Here is an 18,894-nt window from a genome sequence, read left to right as displayed (position 1 = left end):
GGTCCTGAAGCGTGCCCTTGCGTGAAACTCCAGCCGACCGGGGCCAATCAGAGGGTGGTGCGAGGGGGCGGGGCCATAGTTTAAACTAATTGTGCGCTCGGAGCGCTGGCGCGAGTCCGCAACGAAGACGATCCTGGGGGACCGTGAGGCGCTGCGGGAGCGCGCGGCCAGGTAACCGGCGCGGGCCCGCGGCTGCTGTTCGGTCTGGGCGCCCGCAGGGATGCGGTGCTGGAGGGGGTGCTGGAGAGGCGGGTGCGAGCCGAGAGCCTCCTTCGTAACCTACTCTGGGGAGATTTATCGGGGGTGAGGTGTGTGAGGAGGGGCGCCTGTTCCGAGGGGAGGTGCCGGCGTGCATAGTGGGAGGGTCTGTTTGGGGGTGTGTCCGTGGAATTTTGCCTGAGGACGACCGGGGTGCGGGGTAGTGCCTGTTCCTGAAAGGCTTGTGAGCGAGAGGTCCCAGGAAAGTCTCCGCCTATTATTGTTAACAATAGCAGTAGTAATATTGGTAGTAAACGTTTTCAGAGCACCAACTACGTTTCAGACACTGTGCCACACCCTTTATATGGATCATCTTTTTAATATTCCTAATTTTCCAGTTATACTTTATTAGAGATAGGGAACCGGCGGTATTTTATAATGTTTTTTTGGCCAGGATTACATAGCTAGTGCGTGGTTGGCTGTACTGGGGTGTTTGAGGGTTGGCTTGAGGGGGGGAGGGGCCGTGTGGGGGCTGTGTGTGAGTTGTTCTTAGGGTCAAATCAGGTAGGTTGTTTCATGGAAACATCTTAGAAAGTACAAATTTATGACTAAGTGTGTGAAGGTTGTGGGTGGGAAAGAACCTAATTGGCTTGATGCTCCCTCCTCTGGGTGCGCCTTCTTCGTTACCTCTGGAAGAGTACTTCTCATCTTGCATTGGAAGAGTGTCTGCATGTTTGTCCTTCTGAGTGGAGACAGTGTCTTTTGTCCCTTTATCCTGATGCCTAGACAGCTATGAGTGAGACATGTCATGGCCATTAATGTATGCTTTGAAATGAATGAGCTTTCATGGACTGAAAGAAAATAGGAGCCTGGCTTTCCCATCTTCATTTAGTGGCTTTTGAACTGCTGTATTCTTTTTGTGGGGAATGGGGCTGCCTTCTAAAAATGTGATACTTGCTTTGATCCGTGTTTTCCTCTCTCTGGTGTCTGTTGCCTGGTCCTGTCTTTCCAAAGTTCTGGACCGTCATGTGTGTTACTTTGTGGTGGGCAGAAACCTTGTTGGGAAGGGAATTGGGGCTACCTTGTGGAGATCTTTACTGCTGTGAATATACGGGAACCTGGAGGGAACATTCAGATCAAGCAAGGTAGCTTTCAGTCAGCAGGGATTAGTGTATGTACTCCTTCCCTCTCTGTTCCTGTATGGTATTTCCTCGTTAGAGGAAGAAGCATGTACTTGTCTGTAAAAGCCCCTAAAGTACTCTTTTCTTGGCCCAAGTTTAAGCAAATGATGACTAATTGTAATTCCTTAATCTTAATCAAAAGCCAAAGCTGTACTTCCCCAAAGCTAGAAGATATTACCTGAAAGCTCATATAGGAAACATTTCTATCTAGAGTGTTCTTCTTTACTTATGGAATATGGGAGCGAGAAGAATGCTTTGAACTAATACTTGAATTCTAGAACTGTTAGGATAGGGGCAAGCCCTGCCACAGGTGGCTACACAGAACTGATCAGGGAATGTTTTGACAGCTGTGTCTAATTGATAACACCCTGTGGTCAGTAGCTATATTGGGGGTCATTTATTTAAGCCTCTTCTCCAGTGTATACCAAACTTCTCAAAAGGTGTTGTCTGAACTCAAAAATGATCACTTCCAAGAATGAGACAACTCCCAAAGGCAGTCTATTTCAATATTGAACAATTCTAAGTGATAATAATTGTTACTGTATTGTAATAGCATTATGTTAAAATTTTTTTTAATGTTTATTTTATTTTTGAGAGAGAGAGAGAAAAAGAGGGGCGGGGGAGGCACAGAGAGAGGAGACACAGGATCCAAAGCAGGCTTCAGGCTCTGACCTGTTAGCACAGAGCCAGATGTGGGGCTTGAACTCATGAACCGTGTGATCATGACCTGAGCCGAAGTCAGTGCTTAACCGGCTCAGCCACCTAGGCTCCCCAACAGTATTATGTTTTGTGCTGCAGTGAGTTTTTCATCTTACCCTTATATGTTTACTATTTGTTTTGTCACAATTCTTTCTTGCACTTTGTTCCATTTTTGTTAAAGAGATGAATGTATCTTTCAGATGTTTTCTTCAGTGAGGGTCAGTTAGTGGTAAACATTCTTCTGGGAAACATCTTTATTTACTCTTTTTTTTTTTTTTTTTAACGTTTATTTATTTTTGAGACAGAGAGACAGAGCATGAACGGGGGAGGGTCACAGAGAGAGGGAGACACAGAATCTGAAACAGGCTCCAGACTCCTAGCCGTCAGCACAGAGCCCGACGCGGGGCTTGAACCCACGGACCGTGAGATCATGACCTGAGCCGAAGTTGGACGCTTAACCGACCAAGCCACCCAGGCGCCCCTATTTACTCTTTAGTCTTGATAGTTTAGCTGGGTACTAGGCTTCCAAATATTTTCTTTCAGCATGTTGAAAATGTTATTTTACTGAAATTCTGGCTTTTTTTGTTACTTTTGAGAATGTGTTCACAATTTAACTATCATTTTTTTAGGTAACCTGCATTTTTCTCTGTTTTAAAGATCTTCCCATGTTGTTTGTGTTCTACAGTTTCATTACATGGTGTGGATTTAATTTTACCCTACTGGGGGTTTATAGTGATTCCTCAGTCTGGGATTTCATATCTTGCATAAGTTTTTTATAAAAAAATTTGCGGTCATGGGACAGCTGGGTGGCTCAGTTGGTTGAGTGTCCGACTCTGGCTCAGGTCACGATCTCATGGTGAGTTCGATCCAGTGTCGGGCTCTGCTGACAGCTCAGAGCCTGGAGCCAGCTTCAGATTTCTGCTCTGCCCCTCCCCCACTGTGCTCTGTCCCTCAGTCTAAGTCAACTTTGCTTATGGATAATTTATGTACAGTAAACTTTATTTGTAGTGAAAAGTTTTGAAAGATGTATATACACTTATCAAAAGCTGCCACAATCAAATTATAGAGCAGTACCATCACTCCCCAAAATTTCTGTGTGCTTCTTTACAGTCCGTGTTTCCCTTCACCTTGGCTCAGGAACTATTGTAGATTAATTTGTGTTTCCTAGAATTTTATATAAGTTAAATCATACAGTTGTATTTTTGGGCTTAGTTCCTTTCACATAGCATAATGCATGTGAGATTTATCTATTTAGTTGCATATATCAGTAATTTGTTAGTAGTATTCTGTTATATGGTTGTATCAGGTAATTTTGCTTATTCACTGTTCATGGACATTTGAGTTGTTTCCAGGTTTTGGATGTTATAAATGAAATTGCTATGCGCATTCATGTATAAATCTTTGAGTGTTTGTATACTTTCCTTTTCAGAGTGGAATGGCTGGGTTGTATTGTGGTATATGTTTAATTTTTTAAGAAATTACCAGTTTTCTCAAGTGGTAACACCATTTAAGCAGTATGTGAGAGCTCTGTTTGCTTCGTATTCTTGCGAATACTTGGTATTGTTGGCTTTTTTTTTTTTTTTAAGTTTATTTTATTTGAGACAGTGCAAGTAGGGGAGAGGTGGAGAGAGAGAGAATCCCAAGCAGGCTCTATGCCCTTAGCATGGAGCCTGACATGAGGCCCAGTTCCACCTACCATGAGATCATGACCTGAGGGGGAATCAAGAGTTGGATGCTTAACTGACTGAGCCATTCAGGCACCCTGGTATCGTCGGCCTTTTTAATTTTAGCCATTCTCATGGAGGTGTAGTAGTATCTCACTGTGGTTTTAATTTGCATTTTTCTAATGACTGATGATGTTGAACATCTTTTCACATATTTATTGGCCATTCATATATCTTCTGGAGCAACTTTGTGGTTGCTTCTGTTGGGCACTCATGGCTAGTCCCAATCTGGGACCAAAATGTATGTAATTTTTCTCTACTTGTAGATTTTCAGGCCACGAGCTTAGGCCGCAAAACGACTATGGTTTTGAATTCCTAGGAGGGTTTTTTCCTCCCACTTCACTAGGTGAGCAAGACAATCTTCCTTATTTCCCTGTGGACAGACTTTTTTCCCCTGGTCTGTCTTTATTGAATGTCTTAGCCTTTGTATAGGGATCTCAGCTGCTCTTTGTAGGCTCAGAATCTGTCTCCTGGACAAAGAGATGGTTATAAATTCTTTTTTTTTTTTTTTTTTTTTTGATGGTTATAAATTCTTTACACTGCTAGGATAGCTATGCTGTCAGGTCGCTTTTCCTGGGACTTCCTTACTTTCTTGTGAGCTCAGTTTATCTATGTATCAGGATCCAGTCAGGAAAATAGAAACCACACATAGCTATTTTAAAAGTGAACTCAGTAAAGGGAATTAGTTTAAAGCCTTGCTGGAGGGCTGGACAAGCAAAAAGGGTATCTTTGATGTAATAACTGCATTAAGCAGCTACTTCATCTAGGGCCAAAAAACAAAGGGAAGAAAGGTTGGAGTTCTCAGATCCTGTAAGTCTGAAGGGATCTGGAGGAACTACGCCCTGATTCTCTGAGGAGAGGGCGTCTCCTGGTGCTGCTGGTTTCTCAGGTGTTTGCAGGAAGGGCCTGGAGGAGCCAGGTTTGGTTGAGTTCTGCCCAGCTGGTGCTGGTGCCTCTGAGGGGGGCGCATTGAGGCTGGTTCTGGGAGTTTAGCAAGAAGCGGGAAGGAACCAACTGCTGTTGTCAAGAAACAGCAGGCCATACGAAGGAGGAAGTTCCTGCCTTCCATTTTCCCTTTAGCACCTCCTACAGAGCCAGCTGGCAAAGGTGTGATAGGGTTGGCGGAGTCCAAGCCCCAGTGTCACAGAGCAGAGTGTAACAGGGTAGGTGTGGAGCTGAGAGATAGTAACTTAATTGGCATACTCTAAAAGGATGTTTATTATATTTTTCTAAGCATTTCCAGGTGTATTTAGTGGGAAGATTCTCAGGTTATCTCATTTATTATATCAACAGTCATGGCAATAGTTAACATTGTTTTTTTCTTCAGGATATACTGTGAGCAGGCTCTGTTCTAAGTGCTTTACGTGAACTGCTTCCCAAAGTTCTGTGAGGTAAATACTGTCATTATTACTATTCCCTTTAACAGGCAAGGAAACTGAGACACAAATAAATTAAGTAGTCTATTCAAAGCCATACAGTGTAAGTGGAGTTGGTGTTCTAATCCAAGCATTCTGGGTTCCATAACTCACATTCTTAACTTTCTTACTATGCTGAAAGTTTTTCCCTATGGCAAACCGAACTCTATCTTTCTGTAATTTCTACTCACTAGTTCTGGTTTTGTCTTCCTGCAGAACACATACATTTTTCTCTTCACCTGCATGACAAGTGTGCATATATTTGAACACATTTTCGTGTTCTCCCTCACTAAACATCTGTAGTTCTTCCCTCACATTTGCTACGATATATGACTTTTAGACTTTTCACCACAGTTGTTTCATTCTTTAGCTGCGTGGACTCTGACTTTGCTTTTTAAAAGTGGGGCACAGAGTTGTCTTCTAACACAACCCAAGCCTGCGCTGGTGTTTTGGGCAGCTGTGTTACATTCATGGTTCACTGAGAGTGTGACATCCTCTCTTCTGCCTCCCACCATATGCAGCCTGCTCCCTCCCCTACCCCAAGGGCCCAAAGGCAGCCTATTTAATATAAACTGCTGTACCAAGTCTCTACCTTCTTGTATTAGTTTAGTGAATGCAAACCTTCATGTTTAATCATGTTAAATTGTATCTTGTTACTTTTGGTAGCATAAGAACTGTTGAGAGCTTTTTTGCCAGATCACATCTAAAAGCATTGTATTTTCTCTCCTTCATAGTTTATAATGCCAAAGCTTGACAAGCGGGCTTTATATGTTTTCCTTCTGTCTTTGGTAAAAACGCTAAAAATGGTAGGTTTGAGAAATAAGCTGTGTGTAATACTACTATAGGTCTTACTTCAGTTGATGGAGGTTTGAGGGGGAATAGTTTTGGCTGTTCTTTCTGCTAAATTGGAGGAGGAGCTATCTGGAAAGATATCTTGGCTGTCAGTGAGGGGAGGAGAGGATCAAGGTTAAGGGTTGGCCATTGGGCAATCAGTCATCCTAATAAGGGACCACTTGGCAGAAGTAAAGTGATCTGGTGGCTGTAGAAGGGGAAGAGGGCATATTGCACAGCATGCTCCTGGGTTGAGGCCTCAGTAGACAGCTGTGTCAGCTGCCCTTTCTGTCCTATTTAAGGGCTGATTTCTTTGAAGCCAGTGCAGGAAATGCCAGTGATTGAGCCTGGCAGATTTCTTCTGCCTTACTGCAATTGAGGACAGGTTTTATATGGTGAGGAGTAAAGACTGTATATTTCAGGCTTATTTATTTGACCACTTGAGTGCCTTCCTGTGACTGGTCAGACATACTTCTTTTGCAGGCTATCAAGTTTTTGGTACCCGATGACAAGGTGGATGCAATGTGACCCTGGATCTTGGTCCTTCGTGTGGGTAGCAACTGTTTTGCCCTGTAAGTGGACATTTGTCAAGTGTCTCACTTCTGGATGGCTTCAGTGAGGGGCGAGATAACAATAGCTTTGATTACCTACTTTTCTATCTTCCATGTGGTGTGATGGTGTGAGTTTGAGGGAAACCTCTTGTTCCTTAGGAGTTTGCTACTGTACCCCTCATGAATTGCTGCAAAGTGGACTCTGTCTGGTTGCTGACCTCCAAAGCCCAGTTTCCGTAGGTAGTGAGCAAATAAACAATGAGTGCCTGTTTTATCTCTCAGAGAGCTGAATATATAAAGAAATGTACAATACAGGATTTCCCTCCTCACCAACTGTTCAAACCTGTAGATTCTTTATAGGAATCATAAATATTTATATACTCTTGTGTGTGTTCAAATCTATCGATACTTTATAAGAAAAATATAACAAACTCTTTGCCTACATTTGCCAGTTGTTAACATTTTGCTGCATTTGCTCTCCATTCTTCATATTCTGAACCTTTGGACTATTAGATGCAAACATCATGTTACTTCATCCTAAATATAATTCAGCAGTGTTTCCTAAAAACAAGAGTATCTGCCTATATAATAACAATACAGCTAGGTCTCAGGAAATTTAGGATTGATTCAGTACATCCAGTGTATAATACTTGTTCAGACATCTCACATTTTCCCAGTAATGTCTTTTATAGATTTTTTTTTTTCAAATCAGCCTTCAGTGAAGGGTCATTCATGCATTTAGTTGTGATAATTTTGTCATGCCCCTTGAGCAATTCCCTAATCTCTCAATCTTGAATGCTTTTTTATCTGTCGCAATATTGACATTCTTTAAGAGGTTAGGTAGATTTTTGCAGAATTTTTTTAAGTGTATTTATTTATTTTGAGGGAGAGTGTGATTTGGGGGAGGGGCAGAGAGTAAGAGGGAGAGAGAGAATCCCAAGCAGGCTCCATGCTGTCAGTGTGGACCCCGACATGGGGCTCTATCTCACGAATTGTGAGATTGTGACCTGAGTCAAAACCAAGATTTGGATGCTTAACCAACTGAGCCACCTGGGCACCCCTAGAATATTTCTTAATTTGGATTTGTATGATTATCTCTTCTTCATTAGATTCAGGTTAAACATTTTTAGTAGAACTAGATAGGTTAATACAGTAGTTTGATTAGTGAAGCTAGAAAACACATGGACTCACTTCAGTTTTGCATGACTGTATATAATTTAGCACTCGACTGTGTTGTCTAGTCTGTAAGCTCTATAGGAATTGAGAGAAGAGGGAACTCAGTAGGGCCTGGAATAACTAGGAGAGACTTTGGCAGGAACATGAATAGAATTTGAGATAGTTGGAGTATATGGTTAGATAAGCTGCTCTTTGGGTTTTACATCCCACTATTTAAAAAAAAATTGTTTTTTACATTTATCTATTTTTTGAGAGACAGAGACACAGAGCACAAGTTGGGGAGGGGCAGAGAGAGAAGGAGACACAGAATCCGAAGCAGGCTCCAGGCTCTGAGCTGTCAGCACAGAGCCCGATGTGGGGCTTGAACTCACAAACCGTGAGATCATGACCTGAGCCGAAGTTGGACGCCTAACTGACTGAGCCACCCAGGCGCCCCTCCATCCTACTACTACTACTAATAAAGTTGCATGTATATCATGAAAAATGAATTTCCTCTTCAGATTTAGAGTGCTGTATCTTCTATGGTGTTTGTACTACTGGGAAGCGTTTACTTTAGAGCTCTTGCTTTGGCTTCAGAGGTGATGCCCAGGATTTTGCCAGCTGCCTAACCTTGGGAAAGTTTCTTCACTTGCAAGTTAGAAAGAGTATTAATAACTATTTAATAAGTTATTGTGATGCTCAAAGTGAAGAACTGCATAAATATTTGAATCAAAATATTTGAATGCCTTGGGGCGCCTGGGTGGCTCGGTAGGTTAAGCATCCAGCTTTGGCTGAGGTCATGATCTCCCAGTTCGTGAGTTCGAGCCCCTCATTGGGCTCTCTACTGTCCGCACAGAGCCCACACATCTTCTGTCTTCCTCTCTCTCTGCCCCTCCCTCTCTTCCTCAGTCTCTCTCAAAAATAAATAAACATTAAAAAAATAAAATAATTAAAAAAATAATAAAATATTTGAATGCCTTTAGGTGGGGACAACACTCCATAGTTCTGCCATATGCTCCACTGGAGAATCCATTTCTTTTACCTGCCTGACTCAGGTATTTGAATTTACCACTGCTGGATAACTCAAGGCATGGGAATGAGAAATAGAGTCTTATGCAGAGAGAAGTGGGAAGACTGGCTTGATTAGTTCAGAGTGTATGCTGTGGAATAGTGGGAAGTAAGGTTGAATAAATGACTTGAGGCCATATAATGGAGGGCTTTGAAAATGAAGCCAAATAATTTAGATATAATGCTTTAGACAGAAGAAAGCCATGGAAGGTTTTTGAGGAGAAACACACTTGGAAATTAGTGATATGGAGCCTCCTGAGGAAGGACTTCTCTTGGTTTGGAGACCAGAATCCTAATAGGGCCTTCCCAGTGCTGACCAAGGCGTGGGGGTGGGGGTAGGGGTGTGGTGTGGTTTGGCAATCTTGCCACAGGAGGCCAGAATTTCTGCCCCAGTGATTCTTCCTGCTCTGCCACTGACTCACCCCATTGACCTAGGCTGCGTGGCTTCCCTTCCGTTTGCTGTCTGATCTACAGAATGCTGGGGCTGCCCAAGATGATATGAAGCTGAGCTGACCAACAGTGGGTGGGATGGGAGAATGAACAAGCATTCCTGCCCCTTTGCCCCTTCCCTGGGTAGAGGCTAATTCTAAGCCAGTCTGCCAGGGATCTTGTCCAGGCCTGGGGAAGCTGTCCACCAGGAGGTAAGTTCAGGATGGTTTCTGTCCTTTCTCTGCTTTTTCATAGATCAGCCTTTTCCTGAACAGAAGCTTTATTATTTTCTTTTTCTCTGATTCATGTTCTTCATAGTGACCTTTCAATTACTTGAAGCACATGGGTTACTGCAGGAGGTAGGAAGAGAGTTTTTTGTTTGTTTGTTCAAATATTTTGGGGAGAGCGCAAGTGGAGGAGGGGCAAAGAGGGGAACAGAGGATCTGAAGCGGGCTCTGCACTGACAGGCTGACACCAGGGAGCCCGATGTGGGGCTCAGACTCGCTAACCTTGAGATCATGACCTGAGCCGAAGTCGGATGCTCAACCTACTGAGCCACCCAGGGAGAGAGGTTTAATAAACATATTCTTGCTTTGGGGGGAAGTGATCATAGGTTTCCCTTTATCCAGAACTCTTGTGAACTACATACTAAACAATGACTTATACCTGTAGGGGCGATTATAGAGAGATAACTGGTGTTAAGTCAATCTTTCTCAGCTACTGAGTTTCAGAACCATTCTGGTGTGCTTTAGTGTCTCAAATTATTTCCTTTCCCTTTGAAAGACAGCAGTGAGGAACACGGAAATGGGAGGAATTGGATTAGGATATGTTTGTGGATTATGCCAGAAGTCAGGGTGACTGGGTTGCTAGTCCTGACTGTTGCTGACCAGCTGTGTGACCAGGGACAAATTACGTAACCTCTGAACTGAAGTTTTTTCATATATAAACATAAACAGTTTGGATTATATGATATGGAAGATTTCTTCCAGGGCCAAAATTTATGACTACGTAATGTGTGATTGTAAAGTAACATAGGGTCGCCTAGGTGGCATAGTTGGTTAAGCATCTGACTTCAGCTCAGGTCATGATCTCATGGTTCGTGGGTTCAAGCCCCGTGTTGGGCTCTGTGCTGACTGCTCAGAGCCTGGAGTCTGTTTAGGATTCTGTCTCTCGCTCTCTCTGCCCCTCCCCCATTTGTGCACGTGCGTGGGCTCTCTCTCAAAAATAAATAAACAGTTGGGACACCTGGGTGGCTCTGTCGGTTAAGCATCCGACTCTTGGTTTAGGTTCAGGTCATGATCTCACGATTTCATGAGTTTGAGCCACGTATTGGGCTCTGTGCTGACAGTGCAGAGCCTGCTTGGGATTCTCTCTCCCGCATTCTCTGCCCCTCCCCCACTCACGCTGTCTCTGTCTCTCTCAAAATAAATAACTTAAAAAAATAAACAGTAAAGTAACGTAATAGCTTAATACATGACATATATTGCACATATCTTGTCCTCTTTGTTGTAGTTGTAGGACACTTAACAGTATTTGTAAGTTTGTCCTCTTCAAAGTAATTGTGTTCTCAGACTTTATATTTATTCTGGTGATGCTGCCAATGCTCAGAATATTTTTGGCTCCTAAGCCAATCTTTTGAATGTCCTCAGAAGTAGCAAATCTTCACTGAACCTTGCTTGGTGGGTTCACAGCCAAAAGATACTATAAGCCAAAAGAGTCAAGCAAGGCAGTACATTTTTTGGTGAAAAATGAGGTGTGACTGCAAAACAGTAAGATTTAATTTTTGTGTGTCTCACAGAGTAGACTTTAAAGGCAGTTTCCAGAAGAGTGTTTCATATATATTTTGAGCAATGATTATATTGTTAGAATAAGTAAATAACTTCCTACAGAGACTATTTTGACTGCAGTTTTCATTTGATTTAATAAGATTGGAAATTTTGTTTAAAAAGGTGTCACTTAATTTTTTTTTTATTTTTGTTAATTTTTATTTATTTATTTATTTATTTTGAGAGTGCGAGCTTGAGCCAGGGAGGGGTAGAGAGAGGGGAAGAGAAAGAATCCCAAGCAAGCTCTGTGTTGTTAGAGCGGAGCCTGATGTGGGGCTTGAACTTACGAGCCCTGAGATCATGACCTGAGCAGAAATTAAGAGTTAGGTGCTTAACCCACTGAGCCACACAGGTGCCCTGTCTTTTTTTTTTTAATGAAAAAAAATTTTTTTTTAAATGTTTACTCTTGAGAGGGCCAGACAGAGAGAGGGAGACACAGAATCTGAAGGAGCCTCCAGACTCTGAGCTGAAGCACAGAGCCCAATGTGGGGCTCAAACTGAAAAACGCAAGATCATGACCTGAGCTAAAGTGAGACACTTAACTGACTGAGCCACCTAGGCACCCTTTCTTTTTTTTTTTTTTTTAAGTTTTAATCACTTATTTTAGAGAGAGAGAGAGAGAGAAAGTGAGCTCAAGCACGGGAGGGGCAGAGAGAGAGAGAGAGAGAGAGAGAGAGAGAGAGAGAATCCCAAACAGGCTCCATGCTGTCAGCACAGAGCCTGATGCGGGGCTTGAGCTCACAACTGCAAGATCATATCCTGAGCCGAAATCAAGAGTCAGACACTTAACCAACTGAGCCACCCAGGTGTCCCTGTCACTTCCTTTATACTCACTGTGCATATATGCTTGCTTCTAGGTCAAGGTGACTAGATAGTGTGAGAAAATTAGCCTTTCTCGTGTAGTCCTCCCAAATCACAAATGTATTGGGGGCCAGAAAGGATTGGAACATGCCGCTGTAGGACACTAGCTGAGGAGCCATTGCAGTCCCATCTCCAGAATCAGTCACAAGTTCTTCAGACTGTAGCACCTCTGCTCACCAGTATGTCAGAATCCATCAGGTGGCGTGGTAGAGTGGAAGCAGATAGTCTTTTTCTGGGAAAAATGATAGATCAGGCTACTCCATTGATCTTTATTTTTTATTTTTTTGGTCAGCATTTGGGTTTGAGAAGGGGTGAGGATAGGCAGGGGGATGGGAAGAGGGAAAGCAGCCTATCTTGAACTGATTTCAATTAGGCTGATTGATTGAAGGCCTGGAATCTTGTTGGTGGTTTTGTTGATAACTAGTCAGTAAATTAAGGTGTTAGGCAACGGGGTCAACAAAACATTCTGTCGCTGTATGATCATTTGCAATTCTCTTTCTTTTTTAATGTATGTGTATGTTTTTATTTTTTTAATTTTTTATTAAAAAAATTTTTTTTAATGTTTTCATTTTTGAGAGACAGAGACAGGGCGTGAGTGGGAGAGGGGCAGAGAGGGAGACACAGAATTGGAAGCAGGCTCCAGGCTTTGAGCTGTCAGCACGGAGCCTGATGTGGGACTCAAACCCATGAACCGTGAGATCATGACCTGAGCCAAAGGCAGATGTTCAACCGACTGAGTCACCCAGGCACCCCTATATTTTTTTATTTTGAAAGAGAGAGAGACAGAGAGACAGAGAGAACAGGTGGGGGAGGGACAGAGAGAGAGGGAACAGAGAATCCAAAGCGGTCTCTGTGCTGATAGCAGAGAGCCCAGTGTAGGGCTCAAACTCATGGAACCGTGAGATTGTGACCTGAGCTGAAGTCGAACACTCAACTGACTGAGCCACCCAGGTGCCCCTGTAATTCTTTTTTACTCTAGGCCTTGTTTTCCTCATTTTGATATTGAAAAATTTACATGCTAAGAGTTCTAGATCTGAAAACAGGTAAGCCTAAGGAAATTTGAGCTGGGAAAGTATCTACTTGTTCTAAGTTGCTTGACTTTTGGATTAGGGGTAGGAGTGGAATTCCTTTTTAGCCCCTAAGTTACAGTGATTTTACTCTCTATGTGCAGTCATAGCTGAGCGATCAAACATCAAGTAGCTGTTTAATGGGAAGCAGGCACTAGGAGCTTTCTCCTGAAAAACAATCACAGGACATGCTGGTCTGGGAGAAGTCATTGCCTGGTAGGACCTATTGTTTGAAAGAGGTGGGGGTGAATTTCATCAAAATGGACAGTGTGGATATAGTGATTTAGGAGATTTAGAGACTTTGTTCCCTGCTGTGGTTAATTTCAAGCCTACCTTTAAAGGGATTCTCTTAATGATTGGTGGAATGGGATTCATTTAGAGAAGAAGCCCCAGGTAACCACAATTAGAGTTGAATGGCCAAGAATAGAGCCATTTGCTGGACAGAAAGTGCCCTAATCAGTTGCTTTTTGACACTTACATCCTATAGAGACCCCAAGGAGAGAATAGGCTGTTTGGTGAGCTCACTAGGCACTAGGCTGGGAGATTTGGGCTCTAAACAGAGGAGGAGGTGACCTGAAGAATCCACACTTCTTAATCTCCCTGTTTCTCTTGTTTCCTTTAGTGCCCTTTAGTTTTAATTAAGATTGTGTAAACACAGTCAGCTTGCCAGTCCCCTTAAAGTGGCAGGTCCATGACATTTTTGGCTGTTCACTCACGCAAGGTATGTGACTTTAAATTGGAGAGATTGTCCTCTTTGACAGTTTGGCTTCACTGGCCTGCTTCACTGAAAGAATCCATTAGATTAGGGCCAGTTGGCTGTCATTCAGTCAGGCAACATTATTTGGCACCTACTGTGTGCAAGCATTGTGCTGAAATGGAGCTGGATGAGATGATTTCTGCTCTCTAGAAACTTAGTCAAGTGAAACATATTTGCAGCTAGTGTAGACCCAAAGAGGAATGGAATAAAATGTGCAGAAGAACAAGAAATATTGGGATATATGGAGGAAAGAACAGTTGTTTTTGAATTGGGGGAACAAGGAGAGCATCTGAAGAGAGAAGGCATTTGAATCAGCTTATAAAAGATGAACTTGGACTTCAGTAGGTTTGGAAGAAAGCATTTTGAAGGAGGTTACACATGGGCAAAGGCACAGAGCTTGGAAAATGCCTGGCATGTTTGGGAAATGTGTTCTTGAGATAGAAGATATTTTAATTAATTAGTTTTAGTAATCTCTATACCCAATGTGGGGCTCAATGTCATGACCCCACGATCAGGAGTCACATGCTGTTCCAACTGAGCCAGGCAGGCACCCCCTGAATGTTTATGATGTGAGGAAGAACACAATCCAATCCATGTTATTTAGGTCTTGGTCTGTTTTCTTTAAGTGTAAGGTCTTAGATCTTAGGGTTGTGAAGGTGATGGTCCTGGGTCTAGAGTATAAATAAGGTTTGTAGGCATCTCAATATTACTTGATTTCCCAGTTACATTTACTAAGGCAGCTCCAGAAGCAAGAAGGCAGGAAATGGTCAGCAATGTACCTTTATTTATTTTTTAAAGTGTATTTATTTATTTTTAGAGAGAGCGTGAACGAGCAGGGGAGGGGCAGAGAGAGAGAGGGAGAGAGGATCCCAAGCATGCTCCATGCTGTCAGTGCAGAGCCTGACATGGGGCTCAGTCCCATGCACCGCAAGATCATGACCTGAGCCAAAATCAATAGACACTTAACCTACTGAACGCCGCAGGCATCCCAGCAGTGTGCCTTTAGACTGAGCTTCTCCACACCCCCAGATGGTTTTCTTAGGCATGTACATTATGCAGTCTTCCTACTAGTGAGTTGCTTACTTCTTTGTTGTTGTTGTTGTTGTTGTTGTTGTTTTGGGGGAAGGGGAGTTCCTTACTTCTGCTAATCCTTTGAGGATAAAATTTCTCACAAAGGGTGAGCTTTTGATTCTACAGCGGAAACCAAAAACATTTATTGAATCTGATTGAAAAGTAGTGTATATTCATTATAGGAAACAGGAAAAATACAGGTAAGTATAAAGAAGAAACTTAATGTATAGTTTTATTTAGTATTTCCTTTCAATGTTTTGTACCTATGCATATTTCTGTTTTGCATAGTCCAGTGTCATACACTACCTATAATTTTGTATTCTGCTTTTTTCCCAGTTACCATTATTTTCATTGTGTAAATTCATATGAATTTAAAATGCGGCTGAAACTATAAATATTCCTAATGACTGTATAGTAGTCCGTCTATCATACAGGATTTGTATAGTGCTTTCAGTTTTTTCTATTTTAAACAGTATTGTAATACTTTTTTTAAATAAAATTTTTAAGCATTTATCTTGAGAGAGGCAGTGTGAGCTGGGGAGGGGCAGAGAGAGAGAGAGGGAAGGAGGGAGAGAGAGAGAGGGAGAGAGAATCCCAAGGAGGCTCTGCAGGGCCAGTGCTTGAACCCACAAACTGTGAGATCATGATCTGAGCCAAAACCAAGAGTCTGATGCTCAAGCAACTGAGCCACCCAGGTGCCCCTGAATATGAACATCTTTTAGGCTTTTAACATATATTGCCAAATTCCTTTCTAGAGAATCACTTAAAGCCTCACTTGCATGAGGAAAATATAATATTCTTTCTTTGATAATTTTCCACTCAAAGTACTAGATTAAGTTAACTTCCCTGAAGGGTATGATAATTTCTTTGCCATTATTATATAAAACCAAAATTTGGGAGAGGATGGAAGGAGAAAGCATGTGTGTGTGTTGGGGGGTGGTCACTGTTATGAAGCCCTATTTGCTGACGTGACTTCTAGAAATGGAAAAGGAGACAAGTTACTCTTAATTCTCCATTTATAAAATTGGGGTGATAGCACCTTCCCCTTCTGTACTACAGAAATTGGATGACCTAAAATTTCTCATAGAAATGCTTTAATTTCATGCCTCAGATCTTCAGAAGGGTAGACTCTGAAGGAGAGAATTGGTCTTCCTTTCCCACAAAAGTCAGGACCCTAGCTCTTAACGGTTGGCTAGACATTCTAGAAATGCTTAGCTGCTTCATAGTGAATCTTCTGCAAGCAAAAGAGAAGGACAGACACCTGTGTCGTGTTGTGTTGGAGGGGCTTTGTTGGGGATATTCAGCAGAGATGAGGGAGCTTACTTTAATTTCATACTATTATTGTAGTGTGTGAGTGAGAGCTGCATTGCTCATCAGCATCACTGAAGGACATTAGGAACCCGGTCTGTTTCCCATTAGTTGAAATCAAAGAGAAAAAGAAGATGAAGAATAGCACATTGGAAATTCATTAGAGTCGTACTCAACCCAGAAGTAGGGGGATGTCTTTTGACCTCATTTGAGCGTTTTGTTTTATTTTTTAATATATGTATATTTTTAATTTTAGAGGGCACATGTGAACTGGGAAGAGGGGCAGAGGGAGAGAGAACCTCAAGCAGGCTCCAGGTTCAGCACAGAGGCCAGGGCGGGGCTCGATCCCACTACCCTAGGATCATGACCTGAGCTGAAATCAAGACTCGAATACTCAACCGACTGAGCCACCCAGGTGTCCTTTGAGTGTTTTAGATTTGTTTCTTCAATATTACATACCAGACCTATTTTTGCATATAAATTTCATTTAAAATCAGTCTAACGTAGCCATACTCTGGTCAGTTGGATAAGAATTAATCTCCATTAAGAAACTGCTCTTTAGATGTTAAATGTGAATTATTTTGTTTAGGCCCAGGTAGTAAATATTTCAGGCTTTGCAGGCTGTGTAGTTGCAACTACAGTTGACCCTTGAAAAACGTGGGTTTGAATTGCATGGGTCCCCTTATATGTGGATTTTTTCAATAAATACGGTACAGTACTGTAAATGTATTATCTCTCCCTTATGATTTTTCTCAGTAACGTTTTCTTTTTTCTAGCTTTATTGTTCGATTACAGTATTAATACTTATAACTTGAAAGATACGTGTTAAGCATTTGTTTGTGTTATTAGTAAGGCTTCCAGTCAACAGTAGGCAATATATTAGTAGTTAAGTTTTTGGGATGTCAGAAGTTATACGTGGATTTTCAACCGCATGGGGTGGTGGGGGGTGGGGTGGTGGGGGTGGAGCGGTTTGGTGCCCCAACCTTTACATTGTTCAAGGGTCTGCTCTGCTTACCTCTGCAGATCATAGTTTGTTGACCTTTGGGTAGTGGGAAATATATTAGAAGGCCTAGCCATCCAAAAACTATAGCATTTTTCTCAAGCTTTTAAAGGTGTGAGGAAATAGGGGCGCCTGGGTGGCCCAGTCGAGCATCTGACTTTGCCTCAGGTCACAGTCTTCCAGATTGTGGGTTCGAGCCCCATGTAGGGCTCTGTGCTGACAGCTCACAGCTTGGAGCCTGCTTCGGATTTTGTGTCTCCCTCTCTCTCTGCCCCTCTCACACTTGCGCATGCGCTTGCGCGCGCGCTCTCTCTCTCTCTCTCTCTCTCTCTCTCTCAGAAATAAACATGAAAAAGTATGAGGAGTCCATTATATATTAAAATGGAAACATGTCAGATTTTAAGTGAAAAAGGAAAGTTGCAGAACAAATTATAACAGTATGATTACAGGTATGTAGATCAAACACATTTACACTCTTTGTTTTTTTATTTACATATATGTACATGTACATCTACACATATATCTTTATACATACACACGTGTACAGAAAAGTCTGAAAGGTTACAACAGACTTGTAACAGTGGTCACTCCAAGGAGGGAAGTGCCATTGGTAAATGTGGGTTAAGGTTTGGTGAATGGGGAGTTTTACATTTTACTCCGTATACTTCCGTATTACAATATTTCATAGTTGATAATGTGTTCTTTCTCCTTCCTACTTGTTTGGATAGCTGGTGGGCCTATCTCCACTGGCCAGGGTCAGGAGTGTGACAGAGTAGGACTAATTTCCCAGCTCTGCCACGTCAGTTGAGTGGGAAGCAGCTGCTGAGACTAGAACAAGGAGCACATGTATGGGGGTGGGGGGGCAGAATGTGCAGGTGGCTGGGAGAGGCGGCCAAGACAGGCCAATTCTAATTTACCAACAGTAAGTATCACATGTCATGTCTTGACATTCTCCAAGTTGCTTTGCCTTCCTTTATCACACTGGGCCCTGAGGAAAATTCTATGAGCAAGTAAGGCAGGGATGATGATAGGAAAGGAAGCAATCAAAACATTGGACAACAAGGAAGTGGGGATAGAAAAATTTTTCTTTTTGTAAAAGAATTTAAAGAATTAAAGAATATTTTTAAAGAATTTAGAAAGAAATATGTACAAGGATAGGCATTGTTTAACATGGTAACAGATTGAAAATAGTCATGTCTATCAATTGAAAAATATGTGAACATGTTATGTCATATCCTTTATACGGACTGTTATTATACAGCTTTTTTAAAGTGTGAGTTGAAATTTTATTTATTGACATGGGTGGGGGGATGTTCATGATAAATTATTAAGTGAGAAAAACAAGTTGCAGAGCAATGTTAAAGTATAAACCTAGTTTTTTAAAAGTAGAGAAAAATAAAAAAATCCTCTTTAATATAAAAATATATTTGTGCTTATGTGTTTCAGGGCATGGAAAAATCTGTTAACATTTCTTATCTTGTGGGAGGGCCTGGAGGGGAACAAAAAGGGGCTGAGAGATTACGGATTTGTGGGTTTTGGTTTTTTTTGTTTTGTTTTGCTTTTTGAGAGAGAGCACAAGTGGGGAGAAGGGCAGAGGGAGAGAGAGAGAAAGAATCTTGAGCAGAAATAGGGGCGCCTGGGTGGCTCAGTCAGTTAAGCCTCCGACGTCAGCTCAGGTCAGAGCCTGGAGCCTGCTTCGGATTCTGTGTCTCCCTTTCTCTCTGCCCCTCCCCTGCTTGTGCTCTTTCTTTCT

The 18,894-nt window shown here is 42.1% G+C and overlaps 1 protein-coding gene across 2 annotated transcripts in view; it reads left to right on the top strand.

The window, feature by feature from the left end:
* The first annotated feature begins 59 nt into the window (after window positions 1–59).
* The window catches only part of NUMA1 (nuclear mitotic apparatus protein 1), a 72,486-nt gene continuing 53,651 nt past the window's right edge, over window positions 60–18,894 (top strand). The window contains exon 1 of one of the 2 annotated variants that reach the window (XM_019449654.2): window positions 60–171. The gene's annotated coding sequence lies outside the window, so the exon portion shown is untranslated. Of the gene's footprint in view, window positions 172–9,280; window positions 9,464–18,894 lie in introns of those variants that run through there. The other variant, XM_019449657.2, reaches the window with a different exon arrangement.

The sequence above is a fragment of the Panthera pardus genome, unplaced genomic scaffold (assembly GCF_024362965.1).
Source record: "Panthera pardus isolate Hobbes unplaced genomic scaffold, ASM2436296v1 HiC_scaffold_12, whole genome shotgun sequence".
NCBI lineage: Eukaryota > Metazoa > Chordata > Mammalia > Carnivora > Felidae > Panthera > Panthera pardus.
The sequence above is the reverse complement of the archived record's forward strand: the minus strand, read 5'-3'. Positions and strand labels throughout refer to the sequence as shown.